We start from the raw sequence: 16,376 nt of genomic DNA, 5'->3' as shown, positions 1-16,376 counted from the left end.
ATGCATGAAGAAAATAAAAAGGTGAAGCATACTCAGGCCATTACGACAAAAACAAAATTTATCTCATTTTGACGATCCAAACAAATTTACGTAACCTTCTCTGGTCTTCATTTCCAGACCAGAAGAGATAAACCAAACATAAATGAACAGAAAATCACCCGTGAGCAGTCCCTCTTGTGCTCATGGTACTTTTAACTTACGTTTCCGAGTGCTACGTCTTGGTGCTGTGCCCCCGCCTCTTGCTGGCACTGGCATTGGAGCCAGCCTGTTGACTCTGCTGTCTTGTTGGCCTTGATGACCTTGGCGGTTATCCTCTGGCCAGTGGAGCATGTGCTGGCCCCGCCTGGGAATGAGTGGCCAGTAGCACAGTTGGCATCTCCCCAGTCATCACAGCCTCATCAGATATGATGGCCACTGGCAGAGGGGCAGAGGAACTGCTGCCGTCATCCAGAGCACCCTGAGAGGAGCCTGCAGAGATGACAAACATCTCGTGCGCCAGCGTGAGGTTGCTCTGGACCTCACTGCTCAGCATTGATGGACGGGCACCTAGCTGGGATACTACGTGCCTCATCCATCTCCCACACTGGCACTGACCACCTGAAGTCAGTGCCTGTGTAAAGGCTTGCAGGTCCGAGTGCAATCCCAGGAACTCCTCATTCTGTCCATGGAGCTGCCTCTCCATGAGGGCCGTCACTTATCTCAATGGAGGAGGCAGTGCACTCGGCCATGAGAGTCAACACAGTGCTCACGCTCTGCATGGTCTCCTCCACAATGGAGACCATGGCAAGCACACGCTCACTGATCTCTGCCAGATCCTCCCACACATCTCGCTGGACATCCAGCTTCTGCCGCCTAATGGACGACTCCAGAGGCTCATCATCTGCCATTGATTGAGCATCATCCTAGCCCCCAGCAGTCCAACAACTGCCGGTGTCCTGGGCACTCTCTGCACCTCAAGCAAGTGTGAAGTGCCCTCACCAATGTGCACCAACATTCTAGCTGCCGATCTAATGCCTACCGAGGTGCTAATATCTGCACTGGTACCTGCTTCAGAGAGCAAGTGAAGCCCGGTGGTCCTCCGCCATCAGGGGTGGCCCTTTGGGTCCCACAGAGCGATTGCATGCTGGCAAACCTAAAAGGGAGAGCAAGGACATGTCATCAGTTAAAGTCATCACACTGTCACTGTGCATGCCAGGCACCCAGGTGTGACAATGGAGATCTGCATCATGGTGCCATCGTCTTTCAATGATCAATCGGGACTCCAGGTTCGAGGTTCACATCAATGAAGGGACTACACTAGAAAGGTTGCACAATCCAAAACTCTCACCTCTGTGCACTGTGCTCTTACCTTCATCTGGCAACCCTGCCTCTCTACGCCCGGTTGCACAGGGAGCCTCTTGAGCTTGAGGGCATCCTGTTCAAACCTGGTGAGCAGCAGCAGGTTGGGCAGGCATCCACCTGTACGTGACCTCCCTGCTTGGTTATGGCTCATCTTCTCCTGAAAGGACAGAGGAGCATTGATTGGTCCACCGTCTATCTGCAGCGCCATTGCAGCCAGACCAACCCCAGCTGAGGAACACCTTGCTGGGCAGATCTGAGTTGTGGCCCTTGAGCTGCAAGGCAGTCAGTCAAAGCAGCCAGGGCTCACCTCCTTGGCCAGCTCTGGCGTCATTGACAGTTGGCACTCAGACTCTAGCACCAAGGTCCACGGGGGGACGGCCACACCTTAACACTTCCGTACACTGACCCATGAGAACACGGTACTCACCCTTCCTGAATGCAGCAGGTCACTGAAGCGCTTCCGGGATTGCACCCATATGTGCCGCACCACGTCAAGGCTGCTCACCAACGCTGCCAATTCCTCCCATGCCCTCTTGGTGAGGTGCTGTGGCCTCCTCCTACCTGGGGACCAGGGTGTCCCTCCTGGCAGCCACCTTCTCAAGCAGGACAGTGAGGCACTCATCCGAAAAACAGGGGCCGCGTGCCCACCCGACCTGCCTGCCCGTCTGGTGTCCAGCCGCACTCGATTCCATCACTTGAGTTTGCTAACGCAGAAGGAATGGTTTTCGGTGGCTGCCTTCCAGGGGCTGCCTCTGGCGTTTTTAAACCAGCCGCCGGGTTGCCAATGAACCCTGTGGCCGACCGGCACCCGCCCCTGCTCGGCTCTTCCCGACCAGTGACAAGCTGTGTTTCATGCTGGGCAGGTCTTAATTGGTCCGCCAGCATGAAATTGCAGCAAGGGCCGATCGCGGGTGGCAGGCTGTTTCCCAGCCGCTCCCGGGCACGCCCACCATGCCCGTCCGACAACCTCTAAATCCTGACCATAATGTCTTTTAACGTTATATTTTTTAGGAACTGATATCAATTCCTTGCAAATTAAACAAAACGTTCTGCCTTTCTGTTCAATAACAAAATAATCCATCTCCCAACTCTAACTGATTTTCCTCATTTTGGCTACTTCTTCTTCCTCTGTACTTTTTGACTTTGCACTTGATTCTCCTACTTTAATACAACACTTCAGCACAAAGTGATCCACAGGGGCAAATTAAATATGATCTGAATAAGATCTCTGGAATTGCTTTGAGTCTTGTGTCTCTCTATTTGCCAGGAGTTAAACATATAGCTGCCAGTGTGTGTTTACTGAATTACCGCCAAAAGTATCAAAGGCGCAACCTCCCACATCCACCGGCCAACCACAATGGTCTAACTGCACTTGCATACCCACAATTCGCAGGGCACACCGATCAGCCTCCAGTGCCACTATGCTTTCCTTAGATAAGGGGACCAAAACTGTTCACAGTGTTCTAGGTGTGGTCTAACTAGTGCCTTGTATAGTTTCAGCAAGACTTCCCTATTTTTATGCTCCATTCCCTTTGAAATAAAGGCCAACATTCCATTTGCCTTCCCTATTACCTGCTGAACTTGTATGTTGGCTTTTTGGGATTCATGCAAGAGGACTCCCATATCCTTCTGTGTTGTAGCTTTCTGTAGTTTTTCTCCATTTAAATTATATTCATCTCCTCTATTTTTCCTGCCAAAATGCATATGCTCACATATTCCCACATTATATTCCAAAAAAGTTTTTGCTCACTCACATAACTGTCTATTCCCCCTGTAGACTCTGTGTCATCCTCACCACTTGCCTTCCCACCTATTTTTGTGTCATCCACAATCTTGGTGATAGTACATTCACTTCCCTCATCTAAGTCATTAATATATATTGTAAATAATTGTGACCACAGCACTGATCCCTGTGACATTCCACTAGTTACAGATTACTATCCTGAAAATGTCCCCCTTATCCCAACTCTCTGTCTTCTATTAGTTAGCTAATCCTCTATCCATGCTAATATACTACCCCAAACACCATGGGCTCATATCTTATTAAGTAGCCTTATGTGTGGTACCTTATCAAATACCTTTTGGAAATCCAAATATATTACATCTACTGGTTCTCCTTTATCTAACCTGCTTGTTACCTCCTCCATATTGTATGTTTTTCTTTACATTTGATACTATCCTTAATTTCCTTGGTTAACCATGGTTAGTTTATCCCCGTCCTAGTATCCTTCTTCCTTACTGGGATATATCTTTGTTGTGAGTCATGAACTATTTTCTTAAATGTCTGCCATTGTTCATCAACCGTCTTTTCTGCTAAACTCCTTTCCCAGTCCACTCCAGCCAGCTCTGCCCTCATTCCTTTGTAATTACCCTTATTTAAGTTTAGCACAGTTGTTTCCGACCCAAGTTTCTCACTCTCAAACTGAATGATAAATTCTACCATGTTATGGTCACTGTTCCCTAGGGGATCTTTTACTCTGAGATCATTTATTAAATCTGCCTCATTACACATTACCAGATCCAAAATAGCCTGATCCCTGATTGGACCCACAACATACTGTTCTAGGAAACTGTCCCAAATACACTCTATGAATTCTTGCTCGTGGCTACCTCTGCCAATTTGATTTTCCCAGTCTACACGAAGATTAAAGTCACCCATGATTAATGTACTGCTTTTTTACATGCCCTCATTATCTCCTGATTTATTCTCCGTCCTACAGTGAACTAATCCCACCAGTGTCTTCTTATCCTTGTTATTTCTTACCTCCACTGACATGGATTCTACATCTTCCAATCCAAGATCATTTCTTGCTATCGTACTTATTCCATCTTGTACTAACAAAGCTACCCCACCACACTTCCCTTCCTGCCTGTCCTTTTGAAAGGTCACATACCCCTGAGTATTTAGTTCCCAGATTTGATCTCCTTGTAACCACACCCCCTTTGCCTGTGATCCCCTCAACCTCCTCCTCTGTCACTGCAGAGGAGGCAGCTGGCCAACTAGTGATTCTGGAGGGAGAAGTGTGTGTGTGGCAGGGCCTTTCAGAGCCTTATGCAAGCACTTTCTCCTGCACACGGATCCTTCACTTATCATACTCGTCTCAATGTCCTGACCATTTTGAATGCTGCCTGATGGGGTTCACTTTCAGTTGTCCATCTAAGCTGACCTGCATCTCCACCCACCCAATGATCACACTCCCATGCAGCACCTGATCTCGCCCACCACAGCTGTCGTTTCGCTTTCGATTTGGACAGTATGGTCTGGACTCGCTTTCTCGTACACTCCCCCATCTTTTCCCCTTCCCCAGTCACAAATTTCCTTTCACCCCCAGAAGGAGGCCATTTGGCTCATCACCTCTGTGCCAGATGAAAAAGAGCGATTCAGCCTAATCCCACTTTTCAACTCTTCCTCCATAACCGTGTAGGTTCCAACACAAAATGCAGTGAGGGTTTCTGCATCTACCTCCTTCCCAGCAGTTAATTCCATACTCCCAGCACCCTCTGGATGAAAGCGTTTCTCAATTCTCCACTGATCCTGCTGCCAATTACTTTAAATCTATGTCCCTTGGTTATTGACTTCTTTGCTAAGGAAAATAAGCCCTTCCTTCTCACTTCATCTAGACTTCTCATAATTTTGTAAACCTCACTTAAATCTCCCTTCAGCTGCTTTTCTTCCATAAAAAAACAACACCAGCCTATCTAATCTGTCCTCACAGCTAAAATTCTCCATTGCTGGCAACAGGGGACCATCTCTAACATGTCACAGACCTTCATGATGATATCCATATCCATGGAAACAGTAGCCACCTGCATACAGCATCAGACACAGCAATCAGACAAGTGCATGCTGGTCCCCACAAATGCCTTGCACACTCAGAACGTCACCTTAAACAGGATTGATGAAAATCTAGCCTTGGCCATTCATTGCCTTACTGATGTGCAGCAGTACTCTACTCAAAGTGCTGCCCACTTCTCTTCCATTGATTCCCCCCAACCATCCCCACTTTCGTCACAGCCCTTGTCCTGGCCAAGCCTATCCCTGCACAGGTGCAGTGGGATGGCCTTTGATGGGACCCTCATGGGCTCCAAAACCAGAGGACGACAGCTAAGGGTATCTGATCAGTCTTAATAGGGATATGAGCAGCTTGCCTCCAAGTCTGCTGAAGTCACAAGAATTGAACCAACAGGAGTAGTAGAAAAAGCAAGAGTAAAGATTTGCATTTGCACAAAGTACACAAGTGGGCGTTTAACACAATGTTAGGTTATTAAGCTTTCATTTAATTTTTCTGTACGATTAAAATTATTTGTTTGCTCCATTTTTTCATACTGCCCATCTTTGCCTGCTGTCTGGCAACTGGCTTTCTCCCATGTGATGAATGGTAGGACACGAGTTAAAGACAAGCAATGGTCTGTGATGACTTTGTTGATTGGGCAACTGCTTTGTGTTGGGTTTCAAGTGGGTTCAGAATTTGGCAGCCAGATGGTTTCACTGTTTCAGTCCGACATAAGCTTGTTGGACATAGGGCATCCTGAACAGTTTTGTGTGCTGCTGCTGGTGGCCTCACCACATTAAGTCCCTCCTCCTGCTCCTCCAATGAAGATGATGTACACTCAGCACTTTCTTCCCCTTGCAGCTCCAGTCCTTGTTGCTGTGCTATTTTGTGCAAGGCACAGCACACCACTATCATTCGCGATACCTGGGCTGGTACATATTTAAAATCATCTCAGGATCTATCCAGGCACCTAAAGTGCATCTTCTGTGTTCCAAGCTTCCATTGAGCTTGTTCAGTGGCAGCGCTAGTGGTCAGGTGGCTTCAACACCTTTCCTGGGCATCATTGTATGGTTCGTAAAGAGTGTCATCAGCCAGGTCTTCAGTGGGTAGTCCTTGTCTCCGAGGTGCTATCTGTTAACTCTACTTCAAGCTGTAAAGCTCAGGAATGCTTGACTTGCGCAGGACAAAAGCATCATCCAGCTCCCTGGGAATGTTTTGCAAACATATATGGTTTGTTTGTGGTTGCACACGAGCTGCACACTGATGGAGTGAAAGACCTTGTAATTGATGAATACTCTGAGATGATCTTGGGAGCCTTGATTGCTACATGTGTGTGGAGCTGATAATTCCCTGAACCTGTGGGCCATCAACCAGAACTGCAAAGCTGAGCACACACTCATTCAGACTGGCCTCTTCAGATGCAAATTGTAAGTCCCAGCCCCGGCAAATATGGCCTTAATTACCTGTGAGATGCATTTCTGGAGAGCAGACTATGAAATTCTACAAATACCCCCTGTTGGTCACTGGAAGGAGCCAGAAGTGAAGAAATTAAGAGGTGACTTTAGCAGCCATTGGCAATGCATCCTGCTAGTTCACGTGGCAGGAGGTCTTCATCCAGGAGGCTGCAAATGTCAGTGACCACCTAATACAATACCCTGACCCTTCAGAGACAGTGATGCTCAGACATGTCCGGGCAGCTGATTTGCTGCCTGTAAGTTCTGTGGGGTATCGCCTCCTGCAAGCTGCGTCTCTTTGTTCATCCTCTCTTTTCCCTGGACTGACAGGTGGTGCAGAAGAAGAGTGCTGCTTCTCCTGTTGGTGTTGGTCATGTTGCTGGTGCTGTTGTTGCTTCTTTTCATCTTACAGCTCATCTGAGGCCCAATATAAAGCTGCATTAAGCAACTTCCATGCTTAACTGATGCTTGACAGATCGGAAGTGTAGATCAGATGCACAAAGCTCCAAACTATTGGAAATCACTTGCAACATAATGAAAGCAAACCTCAGAAAAAGCCATGTAAGCAAAAGCCTTTCACTTGGGCTAGGAATCAGGTGTGACATCTCAGTACTTAAAAGATTATTTTGTCTGTCATTTGCTCCGCCCCCTCAAATCCTGCTGTCCTCTTGCCTTAATTGATTTCTCTAGAGTTCCACAAAGGCCGGGAATCTGTGCACACACTGAAAGCTAAAATCCACAATTAAAACAGCTCTCAATGACCAATTTATATACATGTTTGGCAACTTGCCTCTTCCACTACAGCTTTCCCGTGCAAAGCCAAATGTGCTGAAGCTAAAGATGCAAGTCGACAAGTTGCTGCCTGCTTCTTGATGCACTGTCAATTTCATCCTTTTTAACCAGCCACCCACTCCCAAATCCACTCACTTTTCCTGGTTAAAATCCTCCCCCCCACACACCCCCACATCCCCACATAACTCTGTTTCTGTGTCCACAAACGCTACCTGACTTGCTGAGTTCTGCCAGCATTTTCAATTTATATGTCAGTTAAACTAATTTTGCCTTTGAAGGTCAATTTCATTCGATGACTTTGATTAGTAGACAAACCAATAGCTTTGCAAGCTAATGCCATCATTTTGGTTGTTCTGAGTCATTGCACTCAATTACTTCAGTAATGGAATGATTGCTATTTTTGGAATCAATTCTGCCATTCCACCATTAGGTTAATCATTCACTGTTGATTAACATGGATGACATTCCTTTTAGTTGAATTTCTTTTGTAATGACAGCAAATTAAATGTGGACCACTTTCATCATATTTAAAGTCTACAAAGAAACATAATATTTAACTACTATTTTGTGAATAATTATTTTTGATTTAAGTTAAAACACTTCATGGTGAGCAACTATCTCCTTTCTGTTATCTGTGCGGCTATTACTTGGCACATTACGCAGATATGCTTTGAATTGCACTCCAAGGGCATTTGAATCATTAGGGTTTAATAGATTTATCACATTTTAAAGACCTGTGCTCATTTAATTGACAGGGGGAAACGATAATGCAAAATTATAAAAGCTACAGAATGAAAAATGATTAGTTATCACCCTCTGTCACTTGAGATACGAAGAAATCACAAAAAGTTATTTTTTGGAATAGTGAATGAGCAGTCATTTATAAACTCATGTCTTCTGTGCCATAATATTTACTCCCATATCTTAATTATTGTTCAATGACAACAATTACAATTGGTTTGAATCTTGCACAGATAAATAATGTTCATTTGCTGTTTAATAAGACCAAGGGCAACAAAATTTTAGACCATCTAGATCTGCATTAACAACAACGAATCTAGCCGGCAATAGGGGAGATTTAAATTATAAAGTGATGCCATTGATGCTTAATATACACTATTGCAATGATTAACTTCAGAGATTTTTGTTATATTTTTACACAGACACTGCTTCTGTTGAAACATGAATTTGCATACATCAACTTTATTTGTGCATACAAAGTCATTTTTGTGCACGCAACAAGACATTTTTGCACCTCCGTTTGGAAAACAGAGGTCAAGCGTCGTTTGAATCAGTTTCTACACTATAGGTGGCTTATATTTTCAAATTGTTTTATTAATTTCACATTTGGTGGACCTTTTCTTCTTAAGCTATGTTTGGATTTGAGTTAGGCACCCTTCAAGGATTTACAAATGCCATGTTAAGCTTGTTAATTGGGCTAACATATTCCTTGTGAATATTATATCTAACACACAAACCTGGTGTGAGTTGCAGATATATGAGGATTTGGCAGTGTCAGACTTACACCAATTAACCCTGAGCACAATTTCTACACTGCCAGTCCCTTAAGCCCTGAGCTACAAAGTCCAAAGAAAATTAAGTCACAGCTATTTTGCCCTGGGATAAATCTTGCTACATCAGCCTCTCAATGTTGCTGGAGCAGTAATAGAGAACAAAAAAAATATTCTTTGTCCCTTCCTCAGTGCCTAGGATTCTGTTGGTTGCACCCACATATCCACCTGTGCAGGAAATACATATTTGCTTGAACAAAAAAAGTGAATGTTCCTTCAATCTACCAGTGATGCACCATGCCAGGAGAATCATTAATCTGACAGAATCATAACTCAGTTACTCTTACTAATTTTGGATGAGCAGCACGGTTAGGTTTTGTTGAGAATTTTAGTTCCTGGCAGAGGTATCAGAGATTAATCTACAGATCAGTCTCTATGCATATATTGGTGGATTTAATTATTGTCAGGTGACATTTTGAGCAGGTTGAAATGACAATCTAAAGACATGACTCACATACCAAATCAATAGATTTGAAATAGAATACAAGAAATATATCCTACATGGAATTACATTGAGTTTACAGCACAGAAACAGACCATTTGGCCCAACAGATCTATTCTGGTGTTTAAGTATCACACGAACAGCCTCCCAAACTTACTTCATTTATCCTTATCTAAATATTCTTATATTTTTGCCTCCTTCATTAACTTACCTAGCTTCCACTCGAATGCATCTATGCAAATCGTCTCAACCACTCCATACAGTAACGAGTTCCATATTTTCACCAATCTCTGGATAAAGAAGTTTCTCCTGAATTCCTTTCTGGATTTATTAGTAACTATCTTATACTTAAGGCCTTTCATTTTGGACTCCCCACCAGTAGAATCATCTTCTCTATGTTTACCCTAACAAACCCCTTTATATTTTAAACACCATATTAAGGTCAACTCTCAGTCTTCCCTTTTCTAGAGAAAAGAGCCCTAGCCTGTTCAGTCTTTTTTAGTAGTTGTATCCATACAGTTGTGGTATCGTCCTTATAAGTATTTTCTGCACTTTTGTCAGTGCTTCTATATCGTTCTTATTTAAACCAGAACTGTGTATAGTATTCTTAAGAGTGGTTTAATCGTGGTTCCATATAAATTTAACATAACTTCTTTGCTTTTGAATTCTATTCCTCTAGAAATGAACGACAGTGCTTTGTTTTTACTTAGGCTTTGTTAACCTGTGTTGCTACTTTTAATGATTTATTGATATGTACTCCTAGATCTGATTGTGCCTGGACCCCATTTAGATTCTTGGAGAGATTTTATGGAGCCTGCAAGAGCAGAAAACGTGGCGTGTGGGGTGACTGAATTAGGCAGGATACAAAATTTTGATTTCCCTTTGACAGGTTGAGATGCAAAGGTAAAGTCAACAGTGTGCTTGTGGCATGTTGAACCTCACACCGGCCTGTAGCAGGTTCATACTTGGAATACATTTACATTCCATGATATTCATTAGTGTAATTTTTAAAGAAAAGGACCTACCTTTAAGATTAAGTCAGTGGCACAGGAGAATCTCGTTGCATCCGGTTCACATTTATACAATGGTGACGGGCACCAGTTGGATTTGTGCAATTGTGTCTGAGGTCAGCCCTTTTCCCAGTTGAGATCTGCAGCACTAGCGAGGGGAGCAGGAGATTGGCAATTTGTATGCAGGGTTGGGACTGGTAATGGAGAGTCAGTGTTGATGGGGGGAGTGTGGAGTGGGTTTGGGGCATGGAGGGATCCAAGCAAGGATACAGGATAGGGTCGAGGGCATGGGGGAGTGAAGTGGGAAGGGCCTGGTGTCCTGGGTGTGGTGGAGGGGTGGTGGGGACAGTTAATCAAGGTAAGAAAATGAGGAACCTAAAGGGTGGTGTCAATACTGTCCAAATGTGGGTCCATCTCAGGGTGTTGGCCAGCAGATTCCTTGCAGGGCTTTGACTTCACCTACAACATTTCAATTGTCCCACAGAGGATGACCTCAGACAATATTCTTTATAATGCATAGAAGGGAGGGTCAGAATGAAGAACCTACAGGTTCAGCCATGCCTCAGAGAGTGACTGGCCACTAACATGAACTTTCAATAAAGAGTGAACAGTAAAATACAACGTTGTTTCTTCTACAATAAAGGAAATGTTGTCCCTAACACCCCTGTAAACATCAATACGTGTCAACCATGAGGTGTGCCAGTACATTTAGCTCTGGCTAAGCTAGTCACAACAAATAACGATGATGCACACATGAATAAAGCAAAACCAATGTAATGTGAAATATTTACAAGTGGAATTTATATCTGAAAAAAATGCCTGTGCCACCTTTGTGCTCTCAATAATTCTTAAGTTAATATGCAATGGAGTTAGGCAGGAAAATTTTGGCTATGGTGCTGAGCCTCCCTGTTTGACCAAGAGGCTGTTTTATAGCCCACCCATAGCTGCATTGTCAGATGATGGTGGGTTTCACCACTGAAAAGCATCCCCTGCTGAGGAATTGCATGTGATTCCTGTGTACGCTGCTGGTGCTTTAAGTTTTCATTGTAATTGTGTGAGAAATGGGAAAAAGCAGGAGAATGGAAGTGACGCAGACTTCCTGTCCTGACGTCGGGAACGGTGTGCCACTGACAAAATTCCGCCCTTAGACCATAAGACCTTAAGATGTAGGAATGGAAGTTGGGCATTCGGCCTATCAAGTCTGCTCCACCATTCAATCAGATCATGGCTGACCTGATAATCCTCAACTTCGCTTTCCTGCCTTTTCCCCATAACCCTTGATTCACTTACTGATAAAAAAATCTGTCTATTTCAGCCTTGAATATACTTAACTCGGATTCATAGGGCAGAATTTTGCCCTTGGTGGGCGTGCGGGCCCCACCGGCTCGGCGGCGGGCGGCAGCCGACCCCCACCACCGAAACGGGGCCCGCCGCCATTTTGAGTGGGCGGGCCAATTAAGGCCCGTCCAGCGGCCTGCCCGACGGGAAGCGCTATGCACTTCCTGTGCGGGGGGGGAGAGGGAATCCCCATCTGTCAAAGTGCGCTCTTTCACGTATGCATGCGAAAGAGTGCACATCTCCCTGAGACTAAGTGCTGTCTCAGGGAGATTACTGACAGGTAAAAAAACACCAAAAATAGAAAAATATTAAAATTATTAACATGTCCCCCTCATGTGACAATGTCACACGAGATGGGACATGTTAATAAGAAACACATTAACTTTATGAAACCTTTTAAAAACGGACACGAAACCTCATCCCACCAGTGGATGAGGTGTCACGTTTTATCAGAAGCCTGCTGGGGCTCCTGGCCAGCCCGTCAGCCTTAAGGTTGGACGGGCAGGTCTTTAACAATCTTAATTAGCCTGTCAATGGCCTCAATTGGCCATTGACAGGTCGGTGGGCGGACAGCTGATTTCGCTGTCCGCCTGCCTTCCTGAAAATTTAAAGGGACCGGGATGATGTCGGGGGTTCCTCCCGACATCATTCTGCGTCATTTTCCCGTCGGCGAGCGGGCCCTGCCCCCAAATCGCTGACGGGAAAATCCTGGCCATAGACTCATAGGGGGAAGTTCAGGAGCAGGCACGTGCAGGCGCACCTCTAATTGGCGCCCCTGATCAGGATGCTCTGCTATTTTACGTGGGCGGGCCAATTAGGGCCCGCCCAGCATGACGTCCACCAGGAAGTGCTATGTGCTCCCTGTGCGGGCGGAGTGGGGGGGATTCCCTAAGAATGCGCACGATAGAGAGCACTCATCTCCGTGAGGCTAAGTGCTGCCTCAGGGAGGTCAGTGCCAAATTCAAAAATGTTAAAAATTGAAAAATAAAACTTCCCTGACATGTGCCCTCGTGACACTGTCACATGAGTTGGGACATGTCCATCACTTTTAGTTAAACTTTTATTATATTTTTAAAAACCTACATGAAACTTCATGCCGCCTGTGGATGAGGTTTCATGCTTTCTCTGAAGCCCGCCAGAGCTCCTGGCCTGCCCGACAACCATAAGATTAGACGGGCAGGTCCTTTAGCTATTGCAATTACTTTTTGAATGGCCTCAATTGGCCATTGACAGGTCAGTGGGCACACAGCTGATTCGGCTGCGCCCCTGCCGACCTGAAAATTGACATGACGTGGGCTGACATCGGGAGTTCCGTCAGATGTCATCCTGCGTCATTTTACACGTTGGCGTGTGGGTCCCGCCCCCGCACGCCGACTGGGAAATCCTGCCCATAGACTCATAGATGTTTACAGCACAGAAGGAGGTCATTTGGCCCATTGTGTATGTGCTGGTCAACAAAGATCTGACTACACTAATCCAATTTTCCAGTGCTTGGCCCATGGTCCTGGAGGCTATGGCAACGCAAGTGAATATCTAAATAGTTCTTCAACGTTATGAGAGTTTCTGACTCAGGCAGTGAGTTCCAGAGTTCCACCACCCCCTGGTGAAAAACTTTCTCCTCAACTCTCCTCTTAGCCTTCTACCTCTTATCTTAAATGTATGGCCCCTGGTTATTGACCCCTCTACTAATTGAAAAAGTGCCTTCCTATCCATGCCCCTTAAATTCTTATACACCTCTATCAGGTCCCCTCTCAATCTTCGCTACCCCAAGGAAAACAACCCCAGCCTATCCAATCTTTCCTCATAGCTCAGACCCTCCAGCCCAGGCAGCATCCAGGTAAATCTCTTCACCCTCTCCAGTGCAATAATGCGGTGACCAGAACTGCACACAGTACTCCAGTTGTGGGCTAACCAGCATTTTATACAATTCCAACATAACCTCCCTGCTCTTATATTCTTTGCCTTGGCTAATAAAGGCAAGTATCCCATATGCCTTCTAAACCACTTTCTCTACCTGCCCTGTTACCTTCAGGGATCTATGGATCACAGAATCACAGTGCAGAAGAGGCCCTTCGACCCATCGAGTCTGCACCAACATGTGAGAAAGACCTGACCTACCTACCTAATCCCATTTACCAGCACTTGGCCCATAGCCTTGAATGTTATGACGTGCCAAGTGCTCATCCAGGTACTTTTTAAAGGATGTGAGGCAACCCGCCTCCACCACCCCCCCAGGTAGTGCATTCCAGACCGTCACCACCCTCTGGGTAAAAAGGTTTTTCCTCACATCCCCCCTAAACCTCCTGCCCCTCACCTTGAACTTATGCCCCCTTGTGAATGACCCTTCAACTAAGGGGAACAGCTGCTCCCTATCCACCCTGTCCATGCCCCTCATAATCTTGTACACCTCGATCAGGTCACCCCTCAATCTTCTCTGCTTCAACGTAAACAACCCAAGTCTATCCAACCTCTCTTCATAACTTAAATATTTCATCCCAGGTAACATCCTGGTGAATCTCCTCTGCACCCCCTCTAGTGCAATCACATCCTTCCTATAATGTGGCAACCAGAACTGCACACAGTACTCCAGCTGTGGCCTCACCAACGTTCTATACAACTCCAACATGACCTCCCTACTTTTGTAATCTATGTCTCGACTGATAAAGACAAGTGTCCCATATGCCTTTTTCACCACCCCACTAACATGCCCCTCCGCCTTCAGAGATCTATGGACACACGCGCCAAGGTTCCTTTGTTCCTCAGAACCTCCTAGTGCCATGCTATTCATTGAATACTTCCTTGTCAAATTACCTCTTCCAAAGCGTATCACCTCACACTTTTCAGGGTTAAATTCCATCTGCCACTTATCTGTCCAGTTGACCATCCCGTCCATATCTTCATGTAGTCCAAGACACTCAACCTCACTGTTAACCACCTGGCCAATCTTTGTGTCATCCGCAAACTTACTAATCCTACACCCCACATAGTCATCTATGTCATTTATATAAATGACAAATACTACGGGACCGAGCACAGATCCCTGTGGTACGCCACTGGACACTGGCTTTCAGTCACTAAAGCATCCTTCTGTCATCACCCTATGCCTCCTACAACTAAGCCAATTTTGAATCCACCTTATCAAATTACCCTGTATCCCATGTGCATTTGCCTTCTTTATAAGTCTCCCATGTGGGATCTTGTCAAAGGCTTTGCTGAAATCCATATAAACTACATCAACTGCACTACCCTCATCTATACACCTGGTCACCTCCTCAAAAAATTCAATCAAATTTGTTAGGCATGACCTCCCTCTGACAAAGCCATGCTGACTATCCCTGATCAAACTTTGCCTCTTCAAGTGGAGATAGATACTCTCCTTCAGAACTTTCTCCAATAGTTTCCCTACCACTGATGTGAGACTCACTGGCCTGTAGTTCCCTGGCTTATCTCTACAACCCTTCTTAAATAGCGGAACCACATTAGCTGTTCTCCAGTCCTCCGGCACCTCCCCCGTGGCCAGAGAGGAATTAAAAATTTGGGTCAGAATCCCTGTGATCTCCTCCCTTGCCTCCCTCAGCAGTCTGGGACACAAATCATCCGGACCTGGAGATTTGTCCACGTTTAAGCTTGCCAACACCTCCAATACCTTGTCACTCCCTATACCAAGGCCCTTCTGACTTTCAGTGCCTTCCAGGGTCCTACCCTTCATAGTATAATCCCTTGCCTTGTTAGCCCTCCCCATTACCTCATACTTTTCCAGGTTGAATTCCATTTGCCACTGCCCTGCCCACCTGACCAGTCCATTGATATCCTCCTGCAGTTTAAGTCTATCCTCCTCACTATTTACCACCCTACCAATTTTCGTGTCATCCGCAAACTCCTTGATCATACCCCCTATATTTAAATCCAAATTATTTATGTACACCACAAACAGCAAAGGCCTCAGCACTGAGCCCTGCGGAACCCCACGGGAAGCAGACTTCCAGTCACAGAAACATCCCTCTACCATCACCCTCTGCTTCCTATCTACCAGCCAATTTTGGATCCAACGTGCCACTTTGCCTTGGATCCCATGGGCTCTTACGTTCTTGACCAGTCTACCAAGAGGGACCTTATCAAAAGCCTTGCTAAAGTCCATGTAGACTCCATCAAATGCATTATCCTCATCAACATTCCTAGTTACCTCCTCAAAAAATTCGATCAAATTTGTCAAACATGACCTTCCCTTAACAAATCTATGCTGATTATCCCTGATTAATCCTTGTCTCTCCAAGTGCAGATATATTCGGTCCCTCAGAATTCTTTCTAGTAGCTTCCCCACCACCAAGGGTAGACTGACTGGCCTGTAATTTCCTGGTCTATCCCTTCCTCCCTTTTTTAATAATGGGACAATGTTAGCAGTCCTCCAATTCTCCGGCACCTCACCTGTGGCCAGAGAGGATTTGAGAATTACTGTCAGGGCCCCTGATGTCTCTTCCCTTGCCTCCCTCAACAGCCTCGGATACATCTCATCCGGGCCTGCGGATTTATCCACTTTTAAGGCCGCTAAAGCCACCAGTACTTCCACTCTCCCTATGTTAATTTCCTCTAAAATTTCACTGTCCTCCACCCTGATGCCTATACCTGCGTCACTCTTTTCCATTGTGAAGACCGAT

The sequence above is a fragment of the Cetorhinus maximus genome, chromosome 3 (assembly GCF_964194155.1).
Source record: "Cetorhinus maximus chromosome 3, sCetMax3.hap1.1, whole genome shotgun sequence".
Taxonomy (NCBI): domain Eukaryota; kingdom Metazoa; phylum Chordata; class Chondrichthyes; order Lamniformes; family Cetorhinidae; genus Cetorhinus; species Cetorhinus maximus.
The sequence above is the reverse complement of the archived record's forward strand: the minus strand, read 5'-3'. Positions refer to the sequence as shown.